Raw genomic sequence first — 18,414 nt, forward strand, 5'->3', positions numbered from 1 at the left:
TCAGATTCTCCATAGCTTCTGGGGCTTTGGCTTCCCAACAGAAAGAGAACCCTGAGATCCGCCACACCCATCTTTCACCACCAAGTCTCTGTGTGACCTTTGGTAAGGTTATTTACCTCCCCTAAGGCTCAGTTTTTCATTCCACAAGTATTTACTGAGCCCTAACTAAATGCTAAGCAGTGACTTAGAAAAGTTGCTAGAAATCATGCAGTCAACAAAACACACAAAAATCCCTGCCCTCCGGAGCTTACATTCTAATGAGAAGAGACAGAAAATAAACAAGTAACTAACGCACATAGAAGGTCAGGCGGTGACAGGTACCAAGGAGAAAATTCAAGCAGGGGAGGGAGAGTGGGAATGACAGGGACAGAGTAGGAATTTAAAATACAATAGCTAGAAAAACCCATACTGAGGAGGTGAGCAAAGACCTGAAGATGACATTAATTCCTGTTTGTAACATGGGGATGATAACAGTATTTACCTCATCAGATTGTTGTGAGGATTTGATGAGTTAATACACACAAAGCACTTAGATTACTGTCTGGCCCAATACAAATACTTAACAAATATCAGTTATCGTTATAATCATTGCTTTAACAAATGTTTTTTTGAAGGCTTTAGTGTTTTTCAAGCATCCAGTTTAGTTTGTGCTGGAAATTCAAAGATGGCAAATGTGTCATTCATGCCATTATACTCCTTCAAAAAATCATAACGAGACATCACTAATCAATTACTAACTCTTTCTCCCTGAGCCAGGAATCCTTAACATAGTGCTCTAGGCAGTCCGCATCAAATGATTGGAATTGGCAGGTGGAAAGCAACGTATGTCCTATCCCTTGATGCAATTGCATTTAGGGACAGATTTGTCTTTTGAACTCCCCCCACTATTCTTACCCATTTACTATGTGACTGTAATTTCCTCAGTCATCAAGAGCTGACCTCCCAACTCATTCATCCTTTCTGTGAAATGATTATCTCCATCTGCTTTGAGTGACAAAGAAAAGAAAAATTCACAGTCCACCTTTCAGAGTATGTAAACAATACAATACATTATTAGTTGCCTAATGGTTCCATATTATTTCTTGAGGGGTCACCCAGTAAAAAAAAAATCTTAACTTCCTACTTCCTTTATGTGATGACAGGTCTGAACTCTTGTGGTCATGTGTGACCATAGATCAGATGTTTCTTAGGAAAGAAAGTGGCTTTCACACAGACTTCTTGTTCTCCTTACATAATTGTGAAATTCCCACCACCTAAACCCACTTTCTCACTGCACTTTCTCTTGAGCCTGTTCAAGACAGTCCGGTGTCTAAATTTAGGAGCACATTAGTAGTATCATTACTCAAGGGCCTATTACATATCAGCTAAATGGAAACTTTCTTAGAACTGTAAAGCAAAACCAAATACAATTCAAGTATAATGATTACACTTCTTCTTGGTAGACCAGGTGTGTCCATAAAGGAGGCATACAGTAAATGTAACCAGAAAAGATTATGCCTGAGTCTTTAAGCTAGAGGCTTTACAACTCTCCTTAGGAGAGAGTCCCAATGTCTAGGCCAGCTTGTCCTAGCATTCATCTGAAATCTGGGCTTTATGCCCAACTTTTTATGTTTTTAAATATCAAATTTACAGAAAAGCTGAAAATTAAATACTAATTTACCCTTTACCAATTATATGTGTATATATATCTATATACATATTTGTATATATATATATGATTGATAATGGGTAAATGAGTACATACACACACACACATACACATACACACTATATATGTGTGTGTGTATATATATATATATATATATATATATATATATATATATATATACACTTCTTTTGCTGAACTATTTGAAAATAAGTTGCAGACATAAGGTTACTTTCCCTCCTAAATGCTTCATCTGCATCTACTAAAAGAAGAACATCCTCTTATATAACCACAATACCATCTTCACACCCAAGTAATTTAATATGGACACAATAATATATAATAAACAATCCTTATTCAAATTTCCCCAATTATTCCCCAAATGTCTTTATATTCTTCTTTTAAAAAATTATTATCCCGGGCCGGCCTGGTGGCTCAGGCGGTTGGAGCTCCCTGCTCCTAACTCCAAAGGCTGCCAGTTCAATTCCCACATGGGCCAGTGGGCTCTCAACCACAAGTTTGCCGATTCAACTCCTTGAGTCCCGCAAGGGATGGTGGGCTCTGCCCCCTGCAGCTAGCAATGGCAACTGGACCTGGAGCTGCGCTGCACCCTCCACAACTAAGATTGAAAGAACAACAACTTGACTTCGAAAAAAGTCCTGGAAGTACACACTGTTCCCCAATAAAGTCCTGTTCCCCTGCCCCCCCCAAAAAAAATTATCTTGCATCCAATCAAGGTTCACACACTGTATTTGATTCTTTAATATATTTTTATCTAGAGCTGTCCCCCCACCTTTTTTGTCTTTCATGACATGACATTTTTTAAGAGTCTTGTGGACTATTCCTCAATCTCTATTTGCCTAATTACTTCCTCATGATGTAATTCAGATTAACTATCTTTTGATAGGAATACTAGATGGGTGGATATTGTGTCCTCCCTTCCTAATGTATCACATCAGATAGCACATAATTTTAGTTTGTCCCATTATTTTGGGGGTGGGGGATCTTTTTATTTTTAGTAATTTTTTTCAATTATGATTGATATACAATATTATATTAGTTTCAGGTGTACAAAATAGTGATTAGTCATTTGTATAACTTACCAGGTGATCACCCCAATAGATCTAGTACCCATCTGACACCATACATAGTTACTACAATATCATTGACTATATTCCCTATGCTTTACATCCCCATGACTATTTTGTGACTTCCAATTTGTACTTCTGAATCCCTTCCTCTTTTACACCCATCCTCCCAACCCCCTCTCCCACCTGGAAACCCTTAAAATATTCTCTGTATTTATGAATTTGTTTTTGTTTTGTCTGTTCATTTATTTTGTTCTTTCGATTCCACATATAAATGAAATCACATGGCATTTCTCTTTTTCTGTCTGACTTGCTCCACTCAGCATAATACCCTCTAGGTCCATCCATGTTGTTGCAGATGGCAAGATTTCATTCTTTTTAATGGCTGAGTAATAGTCCATTGTATATATGTACCACCTCCTCTTTATCCACTTCTTCATTGATGAACACCCAGGTTGCCTCCATATCTTAGCTATTGTAAATAATGTTGCAACGAATATATGGATGCACTTGTCTCCTCGCAGTAGCATTTTAGGTTTCTTTGGATATCCAGAAGTGGGATTACTGGGTCCATTTTTTGTCTCTTGTTATAGCCTTTGTTTTAAAATATATTTTGTCTTGTGTAAGTGTTGCTGCCCCAGCTATTTTTTTGTTTGTTTCCATTTTCACAAAGTATCTTTTTCCATCCCTTTACTTTCAGTCTGTGTATGTCTTTCAATCTGAAGTGAGTCTCTTGTAGGCAGCATATATAAGGGTCTTGTTTTCTTATTCATTCAATCACCCTATGTATTTTGATTAGAGCATTCAATCCATTTACATTTAAAATAATTATTGATAGATATGTAGTTATTGCCATTTTATTATTCATATTTTTTAATCTTTTTTTTCTTCTTCTTGAATAAGTCCCTATAACATTTCTTGTAATACTGGTTTGGTGGTGATGAATTCCTTTAGCTTTTTATCTGTCCTTCACTTTGCTAGGTAGAGTAATCTTGATTGTAGGTCCTTGCTTTTTTATCACTTTGAATGTTTTATGCCAAACCTTTCTGGCCTGCAAAGTTTTTGTTGAGGAATCAGCTGATAGTTTTATGGCACTCCCTTGTAGGTAACTAACTGCTTTACTCTTGCTGCTTTTAAGATTCTTTCTTTGTCTTTAAACTTTGGCATTTTAATTATGATGGGTCTTGGTGTGGGCCTCTTTCGGTTCATCTTTTTTGGGACTCTCTGAGCTTCCTGGACTTGAATATCAATTTCTTTCACCAAGTTAGGGAAGTTTTCCATCATTATTTCCTCAAATAGGTTTTCAATTCCTTGCTCTTGCTCTTCTCCTTCTGGTACCCCCATGATGTGAACGTTGGTATGCTCCCAGAGGTCCCTTACACTGTCATATTTTTTGATCCTTTGTCTTTTCACTGTTCCGATTGGGTGTTTTCTGCCTCCTTATCTTCTAAATTGTTGATTCAATCCTCTGCTTCATCTAATCTCTTGTTGATTCCCTCTAATGTAGTTTTCATTTCAGTTATTGTAGTTTTTATTTCTGACTGGTTCTTTTTTTGTTTTCTATCTCCATTTTTATGTTTCCTATCTCTTTGTTGAAATTCTCCCTGAGATCACGGAACATTCTTATAACCAGTATTTTGAACTCTGCATCTGGTAGATTACTTGTCTCCATTTTGTTTAGTTCTTTTTCTGGAGCTTTGTTCTGATCTTTCATTTGAAACATGTTTCTTTGTCTTCCCATTTTGGTTGCCTCCCTGTGTTTGTTTCTATGTATTAGGTAAAGCTGCTATGTCTCCCAGTCTTAGTAGAGTGGCCTTATGTAGTAGGTGTCCTGTGGGGCCCAGTGGTGCAGTCTCCCTGGTCACCTGAGCTGGGTGCTGCAGGTGTGTCCTTTGTGTGGGTTGTGTGTGCCCTCCTACTGTAGTTGAGCCTTGGTTACTGTTGGCACATTAATGGGAGGAATTGACCCTCGGGCTGATTGGTTGTGAGGACTGACCATGACTGCAGTGGAGGTGATGTTCTTCAGGGTCTGATGCTCTAGAGCAGGATTCACTTTAGCAGGGCTCTTGTGCCTGCTCAGTCTGCCCTTTGGGTGTGTTGTCCACAGAGGCAGCCAGGTGGTACTTCAGCTAAGCTGGAAGCAGACCACAGGGCATGATGGACGTGGGGCCTTCTGGGAGGGGTCCAGCCACAGGCAAAGTTCAGCCACAGCCTGTGCCCTGCCCAGGGCCACCTGGAATGAACCACAAAACAATTCACATATGGCCACCACCCATGCTGGGCTTGGAGGTGCCCGGGAGAGGCTAGGCTGGGAACAGAGGCCAGCTGACACTAGTGCTGGGTTTGGGACTGCTGATCAAGAGGTACAGGGCATGCCAAAGCGAGATGCTGCTTGTTTGGGGTTTCTGAACCTTTGAAAGATTTTAGGAACATCTGTAGCATGAGCCAAGTTAGGTTGTTCGCATGGAAAAACCACTGGAAGTGGCTTGGGTAGGCCCACAAGTTGGGTGGGATGGGGTCTCAGAATCACCAGGATGGGTAAATGGTGTTAGCAAGGTTGACAGAGACTCTGATATGAAGCTCACCAATGTCTGCACACTGGGAGGGGGTTGGTTCATCGAAAGAACAATGACTACTGCTAGCACTTCTGTTTGAAAGAAAGCTGCCCCTCCAGCCCTCACCCTGAAGCCAGAGAATTCAGTTCCTCTTGTATGTCCCTGGAGCCTTTCAAGCTGCTGTCCCAGAGCAAGTGAGTCTGTAAGTCAGTAAGTCTGTGTGCAGACCCTTTTAAAGGAGGACCTGGGACTCCAGCAGTCCTCTGACTCAGTCAGCTACAATCTCCACTGGTTTTTACAGCCAAAAGTTATGGGAACTTCTCTCCCTGGCACTGGAACCCTGAGTCAGGGAGCCTGGTGTGGGGCTGGGACCCTTCATTCCTCAGAGGGGAACCTCTGCAGCCAGGATATCCCTCCTGATTTTTAACTGCCATACACAGGTGTGGTACCAGCCCTTTCTGCATCTCCACCCCTTCTACAAGTCTCAAGGTGACTTCTTCTATATATTTTTAGTTATAGGACTTCTGTTCAGCTAGACTTCAGGAGATTCTCAGTGATGGTTGTTCTGTGGTTTAGTTATAATTTTAATGTGGTTGTGAGAGGAGGCAAGTTCAGCGTTTACCTACTCTGCCATCTTGACCAGAAATCTAGTTTGTCTCATTATGTATGAATTGAATTTTGATCATTTTTTAAGGTGATGTCTGGCAGGTCCTCCACTGTAATCAACACATAATCTGCAAAGTGATACTTTGATACTGTGTGAATATTCTGTACCCAAAAATCTTTCACCCATGGTTGTAGTATCCGTTGATGATATTGACTGAATCAGTTATTTGCAGGGGTCTTTGCAAAATGATGACTACCTAATTCTATAATTTCTTCTTTATTTATTAGCTGGCATTTTTCTGGTGAAGACAAGCTAAAGCCTGGGTTTTTAACTGTTATACATCACAATTTAAAAAGCAGGAAATCTTCCCCTGGAAGTACAATGGTAAGCATATGTACTACGTTGTCTCTATTTCCTTCTCCTCCCCTTTCTTTTCCCCCAACTGCTCCATTTATTGAGCACTTGTTCCCAGCACTGTGGTGAGTGCTTTATGTATATCAGATCATTCAATTACTCCTAACACCCCTAGACGGTAGATAATTTCAGTCTCATTTTGCAGATGAGGAAACTGAAACACAGAGAAGCAACTTACCCAAGGTCATCCAATAAGTAAAGCCAGACACATTTGACCAAAAAGCTATGCTTCTGCCCAGCCACATTCCTATACCACTGTGTTATCCCTTTTTGTATACATATATAGCAATTGCAGCAATAGTAATCCTTGATTTTTATTCATTCTTACAGAACTCTTCATCCTTTCCCTGAGCATTAACAATACACAGTAAAAAGGCCACAGGAATTGTACCAAAATAGTGCCTCTGGTCCTATGAATCATGTTTTATTTTCCTCTTTATACTTATCTGTATTTCCCAAGTTTTCTACAAGGAACATGTATTGATAGTTTGGGCAAATTTCTAGTTGTCATATTCAGAAAGGGTCTTCCTAGTTGTCGTGTGTCCCTTTTAGAGCCAGGCTCACAGGATGGACACATGGGCACAAGCCTGGGCTTATGTGCCAGTAAGTGGCCATTTAGTGATGTGTATGATACATTCTACACCAAACCAACTTGGGGAAAGAATCCCATTCAACTAATGGTCCTTTTTCTCAGAGTCCTAATCACAGACTGGCTTTGTGGGAGACTGCAGGCAACTATCGAGAACAGAGAAGGCTGAGCCTTGGACCTCACATTGTTTGCAGAGTAACAGCAAGACAAGGAAACACACAAGAAACTTTTAAGAAGGACAAGATAAGAACTGCTTGGTGGCAGAGTAAGAGAAGTGACCATCATCCGCCAAGGTCAGATACAAGAGAGGCTTTAAGAAATCTCTAGAAGGGAAATCAGAATCATAGACTAGAAATTCATTGTTCTGAGAGATTTTATAAGATTCTGAGCTTCTGTAACTTTCCCATGTCTTTTTCCTATAGTCTTCAGCAGATAAAAGAAAAATGCCTTTAAAAGGAAACAAAATTAGTAGGGAGCTAGAATCACAATACAAAACTATGTGTAATTCTGAATAACAAAAACCATCAAAAAACAGTTCCTACATGTAAACAGCTTGGAAGTCATTACTTCCCCTTCACAAGAAAAAAGTTAAATAAACTGAAAATCAACAACTTGTCTTAGATCTATTAGAGAACTGAGGTCACAGGACAAACCACCACCCCGAAATCTGGAGAGACAGAGGAAGACAGATAATTACAACTTACCGAGAGCAGAAGCCGCTGTTGGAGCCGGCAACTGGTAGGAACAGTTAAATGGTTTGATGAATTGCTGGAGGCTGAGTGTGGACTAGCTTGAGATTTTAAACATCTTGGGGTTCCAGTCTTAGGGAGGCCCCACGCTTTCCTGGGGTTTACCTCCAGGAGCCCCACCAGGTTCTCACTGTGAAGGTGGGAAAAACATCCCCATGCTTCAGAGAAGAGGAGGAGAAAAGTAACTATTTTAAAATATGTTCAGGGGAAATGTAACCATTTTTGAAAGCCCAGACAGGGCATTCTGTTCTCCTTAACAAAGACCTACCACAAGGAAAACTGCTTTACTACAGCCTTATCTGCCCTGAGCGAAGGGCAACAAGACAGCTCCAGCCCCCTCCAGACTTCCGGTCTCATATAAGGGGAGAAAAAGAAAGGCCAAGGAATGCTTCTGCAAGTCAGGCCCAGGACCTCAGGCCCACTGAGATTTAATCATAAGATTACAGAACTTCTACTCCCCCATTACCTTACTGTATTATTTCCCTAAGGTTGCCATAACAAAGTACCACGAATTCAGTGGCTTAAACAACAGAAATTTATTCTCTCACAGTTCTGAAAGCTAGAAGTCCAAAATCACAGTATTGGAGAGCCATGCTCTCTCTGAAGGCATTAGGGAAGAATTCTTCCTCACCTCTTCCTAGCTCCTGGTGTTTGTAGGCAATCCTTGGAAGTCCTTGGCTTGTAGCTCTTCTTCTACAACTCTATCATCACAAAGGTCTTTTTTCTGTGTACATCCTTGAGTGTCCTCTCCTTTTATAAGGGATTAGTCCTTGGATTCGGTATGACCTTGTTAACTAATTACATCTGCAAAGACCCTATTTCCAAATAAGGTCATATTCTGAGGTTCTGGGTGAACATGAATCTGGGGGGACGCTATTCAATCTACTATACTTACAATCACATCAACAGGCTCCAGGATGATAAAAGCAAATTACAACTGAGAGAGCTTCAAGACACTCTATTTAAGATGCAGTTCTTAAGAAAACCCCCAAACAGCAGAGGAGATAAAAATAAAATGAGGAAACTGAAGTCTCTGGCACCTACAGCTACAGAAAAAGTAAACATAGCCCAGACCCTAATGAGAGTGACATAAAACCTCACACTAAAACCTGATTAGCTCAGGTCCTATTATCACATATATTATATCCAGCATTCAACAAAAAAATTATAGGGTACGCTAAAAGACAACAAAATACTCAGTCTGAAGAGACAATGCAATCATCATAATCAGATTCAGATGTGACAAGATTTTTGAATTATTCGACAGGAAATGTAAAATAACTATAATTAACGTGTTAAGGGCTCTGACAGAAAGAGTAGATAGATACATGCAAAACAGATGGGTGATGAAAGCAAAAAGATGGAAACTCTAAGAAAAAAATCAAAGGAAATGCTAGAAATCAAAACTGAAACGCAAAGAGAAAAGAGAATGAAGAAAATGGAATAGACTATCCAAGAGCAAAAGGACAATTGCAAAAAGTATAACATGTGTAATACTTTGTTACAACGTATTTGGGACTATCAAAAAGAGAAGAAAGAGAGAAAGGAGCAGAAGAAATATTTGAAACAATAATGGTTGAGGATTTTCCAGAGTTAATGATAGACACCAAACCACAGATTCAGGAAGAGCAGAGAACAAGCAGGATAAGTACCAGATAATCTACACCTAGAAATATTATATACAAACTGCCAAAAAAAAAGGCAGACCAAAGACAAAGAGAAAATCTTGAGGAAAAAGCCAGAGGGGGAAAGAAACCTTATCTATAGAGGAACAAAAATAAGAATCACATGGGACTTCTTGTCAGAAACCATCCAAGCAAGAAGGAAGTAAAGTGTTGGGAAAAAACAATGAAACCCACTAACCTAGAATTCTGTATGCAGTGAAATTATCCTTCAAAAGTGAAGGAGAAGTAAGGACTTCCGCAAACAAAAACTGAGGAAATTTGTTGCCAGTAAAATGTGCCTTGCAACAAATGTTAAAAGGAGTTCTTCAGAGAGAGGAAAATGATGTAACTCAGAAACTTGGACTTACATTATTTTAATAAAAGGGAGAGAATTAGAGAAGGAATAAATGAAGGTAAAATAAGTTTCTTATTTTCTTATTCTAAATTGATCTAATAGGTAATTGTTTATTCAAAGTAATAATACGGTGTTTCCCTGAAAATAAGACCTAACCAGAAAATAAGCCCTAGCACGATTTTTCAGGATGACATCCCCTGAACATAAGTCCTAATGCGTCTTTTGGAGCAAAACTTAGTATAAGACCCAGTCTTATTTTCGAGGAAACATGGTAGTAACAATGTATGAGGTGAGGTGGTTATAGCTTATGGATAAGTGAAATGAATGACAACAATGTCATAAGAGACAGGAAGAAGGAATTGGGACTACCACTGAATCAATATAGTGCTACTTGAAAGTGGATTTAGATTACCTATAAATGTCTATTGCACTCTAGGGCAACCACTAAAAGAAGTATAATTGATATGCTAAGAGAGACGAAAAAAGTGGAATCATTTTAAATGTTCAATTAAAGCCTGAAAAGGTATAAAAAGAGTGTAGATTTTAAAAAGATACAAATACCAAGTTCAATGAATACAAGCAATTACAAACATGGCAGATATTAATCCAACTCGATCCGTAATTATTTTAAATGTGAGTGGTATAAATAGACCAATGAAAAGACAGAGATTGTCATAGTGGATACAAAAATAAGACCCAACTATATGTCTTCTACAAGAAAACTACTTTAAATATAAAGGTACAGATAGATTAAAACTAAAGGGATGGAAGACTGAAAAAGGACAGAAATTCTGACACACGCTGCAACATGGATGAACGTTGAGGACATTGTGCTAAGTGAAATAAGCCAGTCACATAAAGACAAATACTGTATGATTCCACATATATGATGAATCCCGAGTAGTCAAATTCATAGAGACAGAAAGTAGAATGGTAGTCACCAGGGGGTGGGGTGCAGAGTTATTGTTTAATGGATATAAAGTCTTAGTTTTGCAAGATGAAAAGAGTTCTGGAGATGGATGATGGTGATAGTTGCCCAACAATATGAATGTACTTAATACAATTGAAATGTATGCTTATAAATAGTTAAAATGGTAAATTTTATGTTGTTTGTATTTTACCACAATAAAGAAAACTTTTATTTTTAAAAAAAGTAAAATGATGGAGAAAAGTAAAGGAGTGTACCATGCAAACTAATCAAAAGAAATCTGGGTAGCTATATTAATTTCTGATAAAGCAGACTTCAGAAGGAAAATTATCAGGTATAAAGAGGGGCATTGCATAATGATAAAGAGGTCAATTCTCCAAGAAAACATAACAATCTCAATGTGTATGCTCCTAACAACTGAGCATCAAAACATGTAAGGCAAAACCTGATAGAATTGCAAGGAGAAAGAGATAAACGCGCTATTATAGTTGGAGGCTTCACCGTCCTTCTACTGGTGTCAGGAGTTGACAGAGCCAGCAGGCAGAAAATCAGTGAGGATATTGTTGAACTGAATAACATCATCAATCAACTGGTTCTAACCAGCATTTGTAGGATACTTCACCCAATGAATACACATTCTTTTCGCATGGAACATTCACCAAGAGAGACCACTTTCTGGGCCATAAAACAGATCTAAACAAGTTTAAAAAGGTATAAATCATATAAATTATGTTCTCAGACCATAATGGAATTAAACTATAAATCAATAACAGAAAGATAGCTGCAAAATCCCAAAATATTTGAAGATTAAACAATACATTTTTAAGCAACATATGGGTTAAAGAAGTCTCAAAAGAAAAAATATTTTCAGTGAAAATGAAAATAAAAATTATCAAAATTTATGGAAGGAATGCAACAAAAGCAGTGCTTAGAGGGAAATGTATAGCATTGAATGCTAGGGGGAAAAAAGATCTAAAATTAATGATCTAAGATTCCACCTGAAGAAACTAGAGAAAGCAGAGCAAAGAAACCTAAAACAAGCAGGAGAAAAGAAATGGTAAAAATTGGAGCAGAAATCAATGAAATTGAAAACAGGAAATTAATAGAGAAAATCAACAAAACCAAAAGCTGGTTCTTTGGGGAAAAATCAATAAAATTGATAAACCTCTAGCCAAGTTAACCAAAGAGAAAAGACAAAACTAATAATATCAAAACAAAAATGGACAATTACTACTGATCCCATGGACATTAAAAGGATAATAAAGGAATATTATCAACAATTCTATGCCCACAGAGGTGATCATTTAGAGGCACAGTCTACCAAAATTTGCACAAGGAGAAATAGATTATCTGAATAGGTCTATTCAAAAAAATAGAATCAATAGTTAATTACCTTTCAAAAAGGAAAGCACCAGGCCCAAATGATTTCACTGGGGAATTCTACCAAACATTTAAGAAAAAAATGATATGAATTGCCAGAGTAAAACACTATAAGAATTAATGATGACTGTGGAAGGCATTTATTTTATGTACCAAAAACAGTTATTAAGAGCTTCCCAATAGATAAATCAGGGAGTAGATTGATGGTTAAGAGAATGTGTTAGCTAAATAACTTTAAGACAAACAATGCATCCTTTATAGGGCAACACATAATGTAAAGTTTTAGATGAGCATATTAAGTAGAATAATAGATATTTGGTTTATTTGAATCTTTATAAAATTGCTTGGTATACTTGCATTTGCAACATTAGACTAAATTACCATTAAGATGGCTCTCTAATTTTTAGTTATACAATTCAATTATATATTTAGGCTATGAGTCACTCAAGTAAAAGCCCAATTTGGGGATTCTTTATATTTCAAAATTTTATAAGAAAGAAAAGTTCTAGAATCTTGTCAAACAAAATCCATGACATACTCACATTTAATAAGCGATTAATATCCAGGATATATAGAGAACTCCTAAAACTCAAAAACAAAAACTAAAATAAAGAAAAGACAACCTGATTCAAAAATGGGCAAAGGACTTGAATAGGTATTTCTCTAAAGAAGACACACAAATGGACAATGAGGACATGAAAAGATGCTCAGCATCATAATCTTTAGGGAAATGCAATCAAACCCAAAATGAAGTACCACTTCATACCCATTAGGATGACTATTATAACAAGTGTTGATGAAGATATGGAGAAATTAGAACCTTCAGTGGGAATGTAAAATGGTGCAGCCACTATTAGAAACAGTATGGAAGTTCCACAAAAAATTAAAAAGAGAATTATCATATGATCCAGCAATTCCACTTCTGGAATTAAAAAGAATTGAAAGCAGAGACACAATAGATATTTGTACGCCAGCATTTATAGCAGCATTATTCACAATTGCCAAAAGTTGAAAGCAAACTGAGTGTGCACCTACAGATGAATGGATGAACAAAATGTCATATATAATATATATATATATATATATATATATATATATATATATATATATATAACAATGAAATATTATTCAGCCTTTAAAAAGGAAGGAAACTCTGATACGTGCTATAATATAGATGAATCTTGAAAACATTACGTTAAGTGAAATAAGCTAGTAACAAAAAGACAAATACCATATGATTACACTTATATGAAGTACCTAGAGTAGTCTAATTCATAAAGACAGAAAGTAGAATGCTGGTTGCCAGAGGCTGGGGTGGGAAGGGAGAAATGGGGAGTTAATATTTAAGAGTAGAGAGCATGCACTTGTGCAAAATGAAAAGAGTTCTGGAGATGGATTGTAGAGGTAGTTGCACAATGAGAATATATTTAATGTCATCAAACTGTACACTTAAGAACGGTTAAAACAGTAAATGTTATGTTATGTATTTTTTATCACAATTTAAAAAAGAAATAATATCATAATAATCCATGGTAATAGGAGTGTCAATATAATTTATTGTCCAAACTGGGACACTTTGGGTTGTGAAAATAGTTGTTTTTTGTGACTACACCTAGAACCCAGGAGTAAACGTGACTGTCCTGGGTAGCCCAGGTGTCCCCTAAATATCCTGCTCCTACCTCAGTGGGAAAATATCCACTACCTCAGATAAAAGTGAGTGTCTTTTTAGTCTGGCAAATGTTTAGTAGAGTAACTATGGAAGAACTCTCCCAATTAACAGCACTAAGAAATAATTACTCCTGTTACATAACCTCAAACTTTAAAAATGTGGCCACTAAACTTTTAAAATAAAATGTTTGGATACGTTTCAGATTTATGGGTTTATCCTAGAAGTCCATTCTACTCTGGAACACTCACCTTTGGTTTCCGGGTTCAGCCCTCAGTTACATGTATGTGGATACACCTTTACCTTCCTCCCCTGTCCCCTTCCATCTCAATGCCACCCATGCTTTAAGGTGAGCCCCCCCCCACAAACACCCCCTCATCTCTTCAGCCTTTCCTGATCCACCAGGTGGAAGTTTTCCACTTCCAAACTTTGTGGTACTTTAGTAGGCATGAGGCTACCAGGAGATAAAACCTACATTATTAAACGAATGTTCTTGGCATCTGCTTGGCTGCCATAATGAAAGTCATTAACCGGATATAAGGAAAACTTCCTTGGCCCTCGCCATGTAAACTCCGTGGGCAGTGCCTCCTTGGGTTTTCCAGGAGTTTGCAGGGGGCTTCATGCCAAGGGATAAAGAAAGAATCTGATTTGCTTCTTGGCTATAGTGGGAACTCATGTTCCTCTGAGTGTTTTTCATATACAGGAAGTGGTAATTCTCACCCTTGCTGGTCTCAGGCTCTGACTCACTGGGGTCCCTAGCCCCAAACCTGGCCTCCAAGCTGCTAAGGCCCTGAGCAGCATGGTAAGGTACCTGGCTGAAAATTCCCCTGGCGGGCCTGGTCGTAAGATGGGTTACTCCCGCAATTCATGTGGTTTTCTCAGGGGGACTAGATGCCCCAGACTGGGCCACATTACCTTCACCACACACACATTGTAGCTTTACAAAGAGTCTTATAGGTCGCCTGTCTCATTAAGTATTTCACACCCTTCCCCCAAGTTAATTATATCACCTGTTTTTCTATACTCTCACAGTACATTGTGAGTACATTGTGAGTGTGGCTATATGCTGGAAAAATACCAAAAAACTTTTTTGCAAACATTCAGCTCACATCGCTTTATATATGTATATAATTCTCCTCCTATATCCATGAATCCCTGGGGCCATCAACTTAATGTATATGAAGACTCATCTGATTTACAGGAAAATGGGAGCTTTAAATAGTCTGATGGGACCAAAGGGCAACATTAGAGCATATAACAGGACATCTCAAGCTTGTGTCAAAAAGTCTATACTTTGACCACTTACACCACTGAGATGGCGGCTATAATCAAAGACACAGAAAATAACAAGTGTTGGTAAGGTTCTGAAGAAATTGGACCCTCATACTGTGCTGGTAAGAACGTAAAATGGTATAGCTACTGTGGGAAACAGTTTGGTGGTTCCTCAAAGGGTTGAACATAGAATTACCTTACAGCCCAACAATTCCACTCCTTCATAGATACCCAAAAGAATAGAAAAAAGGTGTTAAGAGACTTGTATAAGAATGTTCGTAGCAGCCCCATTCACAGTGGCCAAAAAATGGAAGGAGCTCAGCTACTTATCAGTTCACCAGCTGATAAATGGCTAAACAGGCTGTACTATATCCATCCAATAGACATAAAAATGAATGAAATACGGATACATCTGCAACATCAATAACCTTTGAAAACATTATGCTGAGTGAAAGAAGCCAGACACAAAAAGCACAGATTCTACGATTCCGTTTATCTGAAATGTCAAGAATAGGCACATCCATAGAGACAGAAAGCAGATTAGTGATTGCCAGGGGCTGGGGGAGGGGGAAATGGGTATGAGGTTTCCTTCGGAGACGATGAAAATGTGGTTCTGCAACATTGTGAATATGTTAAAACCACTAAATACACGCTTAAAAATGGTTAAACTGTTGAATTTTATGTTATGCATTTTACTTCAGTTTTCTTTTTTTTAAGTGTGTGCTTTGACTAAGACAAGTGTTTGTCACAAACTGCCTCTCTCCTGGCAACATTTCATAATCTTCCAGTGTCACAGCCCCTCCTCCAAAACTCAACTCCAAAGCCACCCACATCCTGAGAGACGCTGGAGGACTGGAGGCAGGACAGGAGAGGTCAACCTGCAGTGTGACCTTCACCAGCATTTGGACCCTAGTCCTATTGCCTTCTCATCACTCTCAGAATCTAGAGGTCGTGCCAGCCCCAGAGAGACCCAGGGATTGCCTGACACCGACACTGAGGTTATCATAGCGTTCTGCCAGATACTCAGCATCAATTGATTAGGCAAAACCCAACACTGAATGGATCCCATGTGAAGGCGGGATTTCTACAGCAGGAAGAAATGAAAGTGCATGCCAGAGGTCTGTATAAATGGGTAACAAAGTTCAGAGGAATGTGAAAAAGAGGAAATATGCTGGCTTTTGTAAAAGAAGGAAGAGAAAATGTGTGTGTGTGTGTGTGTGTGTGTGTGTGTGTGTGTATTTTCATGAAAAGAAATACAGGAAGTATAATAGAAACTAATTATGGAGGTGGGAGGAAACAGTGTAGAAAGAATGGGGGTGATGGTGACACCTCTTGTATACCTTTTTATATTTTTTTAACTTTGAGCCATATAAATATTTTATGTAGTCAAACAACAAAGTTAAATTTTAGAAGGATGGGATAAAGCAAACCCTACAAAAAAGTGGAAACAAGTAGAGAACAAACTGATTACGTATTAGACTCATAACCTAACCACACAGAGCGAGGAGTTAATCTGAGTACTCTGATAGTACATTCCTAATGGGGTCTGTTCTAAGAACAAAAACAACTGCAAAAAACAAACCTTATATTTCACTGAGTAGGTGTATTGTTAAGAGTAATATCGGTCTTGTAATTGTGAAACTCCTTTCTGCACAGTATAGTATTAAACAAATATGTATTTCACTGTGAGAGAAGAAAAGATGCTGGTAATAAGTGAAAGAAGTTAAAGAAAAACCCTATAATGTTAAAGTTGAAGTAGAAATATCAGTTTGAACTCATGATTTTTTTAAAAACGGAGTTTTCCGATTCTGTTCACTGACAGACCTAGAAGCAACACCACCCCCATAGCAATGAGCACACATAGCCCTAAATTGTTCGTTTTTATATCGTGTTCCCCACTGTGGGAACCGGGACTCCGTGGCGAAATGGTTAATTCTAGGTCTGAGACTGAAAATGTACAAGGTGAGCCCAGACTACCTTGTGGTGCCAGAAAGCAAAGAAGTGCACGAAGGTAAATGTGAGGCTGTCAAAGTGATTCACCAGCTGACCGAGCGGGCTCCTGTGGCTCCGCGTGGGACAATGTGGCAGCAAAATGAATAATGATAGTATTAGGTTATAACACATGTTTTCAAATCCACAGTGATTTTTAGGGGGGGGAAAAGGAAAGTGAGGGTGGGGGAAATTCTTACAGAAAATGCCAGCTAGTAAAATGTGGAAGGAATAAAAGAAGAAAAAGCCACCCCTTTGCAACCCCCATTGTGGTACTTGATTCAGGCCACCTCATCGATGATTGCTAAAACTACTGGGTGACCTGGATAGTCAGTTGATCCTGTGACTACGTGATGATCCCACGAATAACTTACTAATTACAACGGAGAACGTGGAGAGAGGCTTGTTGATCAAACTCAGCATCTCCCAGAGGGCACAGCCTGACATTACTGGCCCCCTGACGTGATGCAATGAGGAATCCATTGGTATCACCTAGGTGGAACTCGCCAAAAGTATTAAACCTGAATCTGACCATGAATAAGCAACCAGATTAATCCAGCATGTGGGACATCCTATAAGACAACTAGCCTGGACTCACCAAAAAAGCCAACGTCGGGGCAGCCGGTTAGCTCCGTTGGTTAGAGTGCGGTGCTCTTAACAACAAGGTTGCCGGTTGGATCCCCACATGGGCCAGTGTGAGCTGCACCCTCCACAACTAGATTGAAACAACTCCTTGACTTGGAGCTGATGGGTCCTGGAAAACCACACTTAAATAAATAAAAGTTTAAAAAACAAAAAAGCCAACGTCACAAAAAAGAAACAATAGCAATAATGACAACAAAAAGATAAGAGACAGTTTTAGGTGAAGATAGACTAACGTGACAAAATCAAATATCATACGTGAACCTTGATCGGATCCTAGATCGGAAAAACATGCAGCTATGAAATATATTTGGGGGACAATTGTGGAGATTTGAATACAGATAGTATACTGGATGCTGTTATGGTTATGATAATGGTATTGTGGTTTTGTGGGAGAACATCCTTATTAGGAGATGCTGAGATATTTAGAAGTGAAGTGTCAAGATGTCAGAGACTTGCTTTCAAATTGTTCAGCAAAATTAAAGCATGTAAAATATACAGAGAGAGGAGGAGAGAAAGAAAAAGCAAACATGGCAAAATGTTAACAGCTAGAGAATCTCGGGGGAGGTACAAAGGTCTTCATTGTGCTCTTCCTTCAATTTTTCTGTAGTTTTGACAATTTCAAAATAAAACGTTGGAGTGAGGGCGACTGCAGGTGGACAGAGAGGTTATGATAGAGCTTCCTGCCAGGACCAAGGCAGTCTGCCACCCATGAAGGGAGTTTAGAACGGCTCCCCAAATTACACTAGATCCATCCTCCCTTTAGGTCTTCCTAAAAGAGGGAAGGGTCTACATTTCATGTTCCTTGAAACACCTCACCCCCATTAGTCACCTGGTAAAACCCCCACCACTTGCAGACACTCTGGAAAAA

At 38.7% G+C, this 18,414-nt stretch overlaps 1 protein-coding gene across 2 annotated transcripts in view; it reads right to left on the minus strand.

Annotated features, from left to right (window-relative positions):
• The window catches only part of GPR55 (G protein-coupled receptor 55), a 53,078-nt gene extending 35,260 nt beyond the window's left edge, over positions 1–17,818 (minus strand). Inside the window, exon 1 of one of the 2 annotated variants that reach the window (XM_074314811.2) lies at positions 17,500–17,818. The gene's annotated coding sequence lies outside the window, so the exon portion shown is untranslated. Of the gene's footprint in view, positions 1–7,602; positions 7,974–17,499 lie in introns of those variants that run through there. The other variant, XM_019739742.3, reaches the window with a different exon arrangement.
• Between the last annotated feature and the right edge of the window lie 596 nt (positions 17,819–18,414).

This window comes from Rhinolophus sinicus, chromosome 17 (assembly GCF_057876585.1).
Source record: "Rhinolophus sinicus isolate RSI-liver-muscle chromosome 17, RSI-T2T, whole genome shotgun sequence".
In the NCBI taxonomy this organism is placed as follows: Eukaryota; Metazoa; Chordata; class Mammalia; order Chiroptera; family Rhinolophidae; genus Rhinolophus; species Rhinolophus sinicus.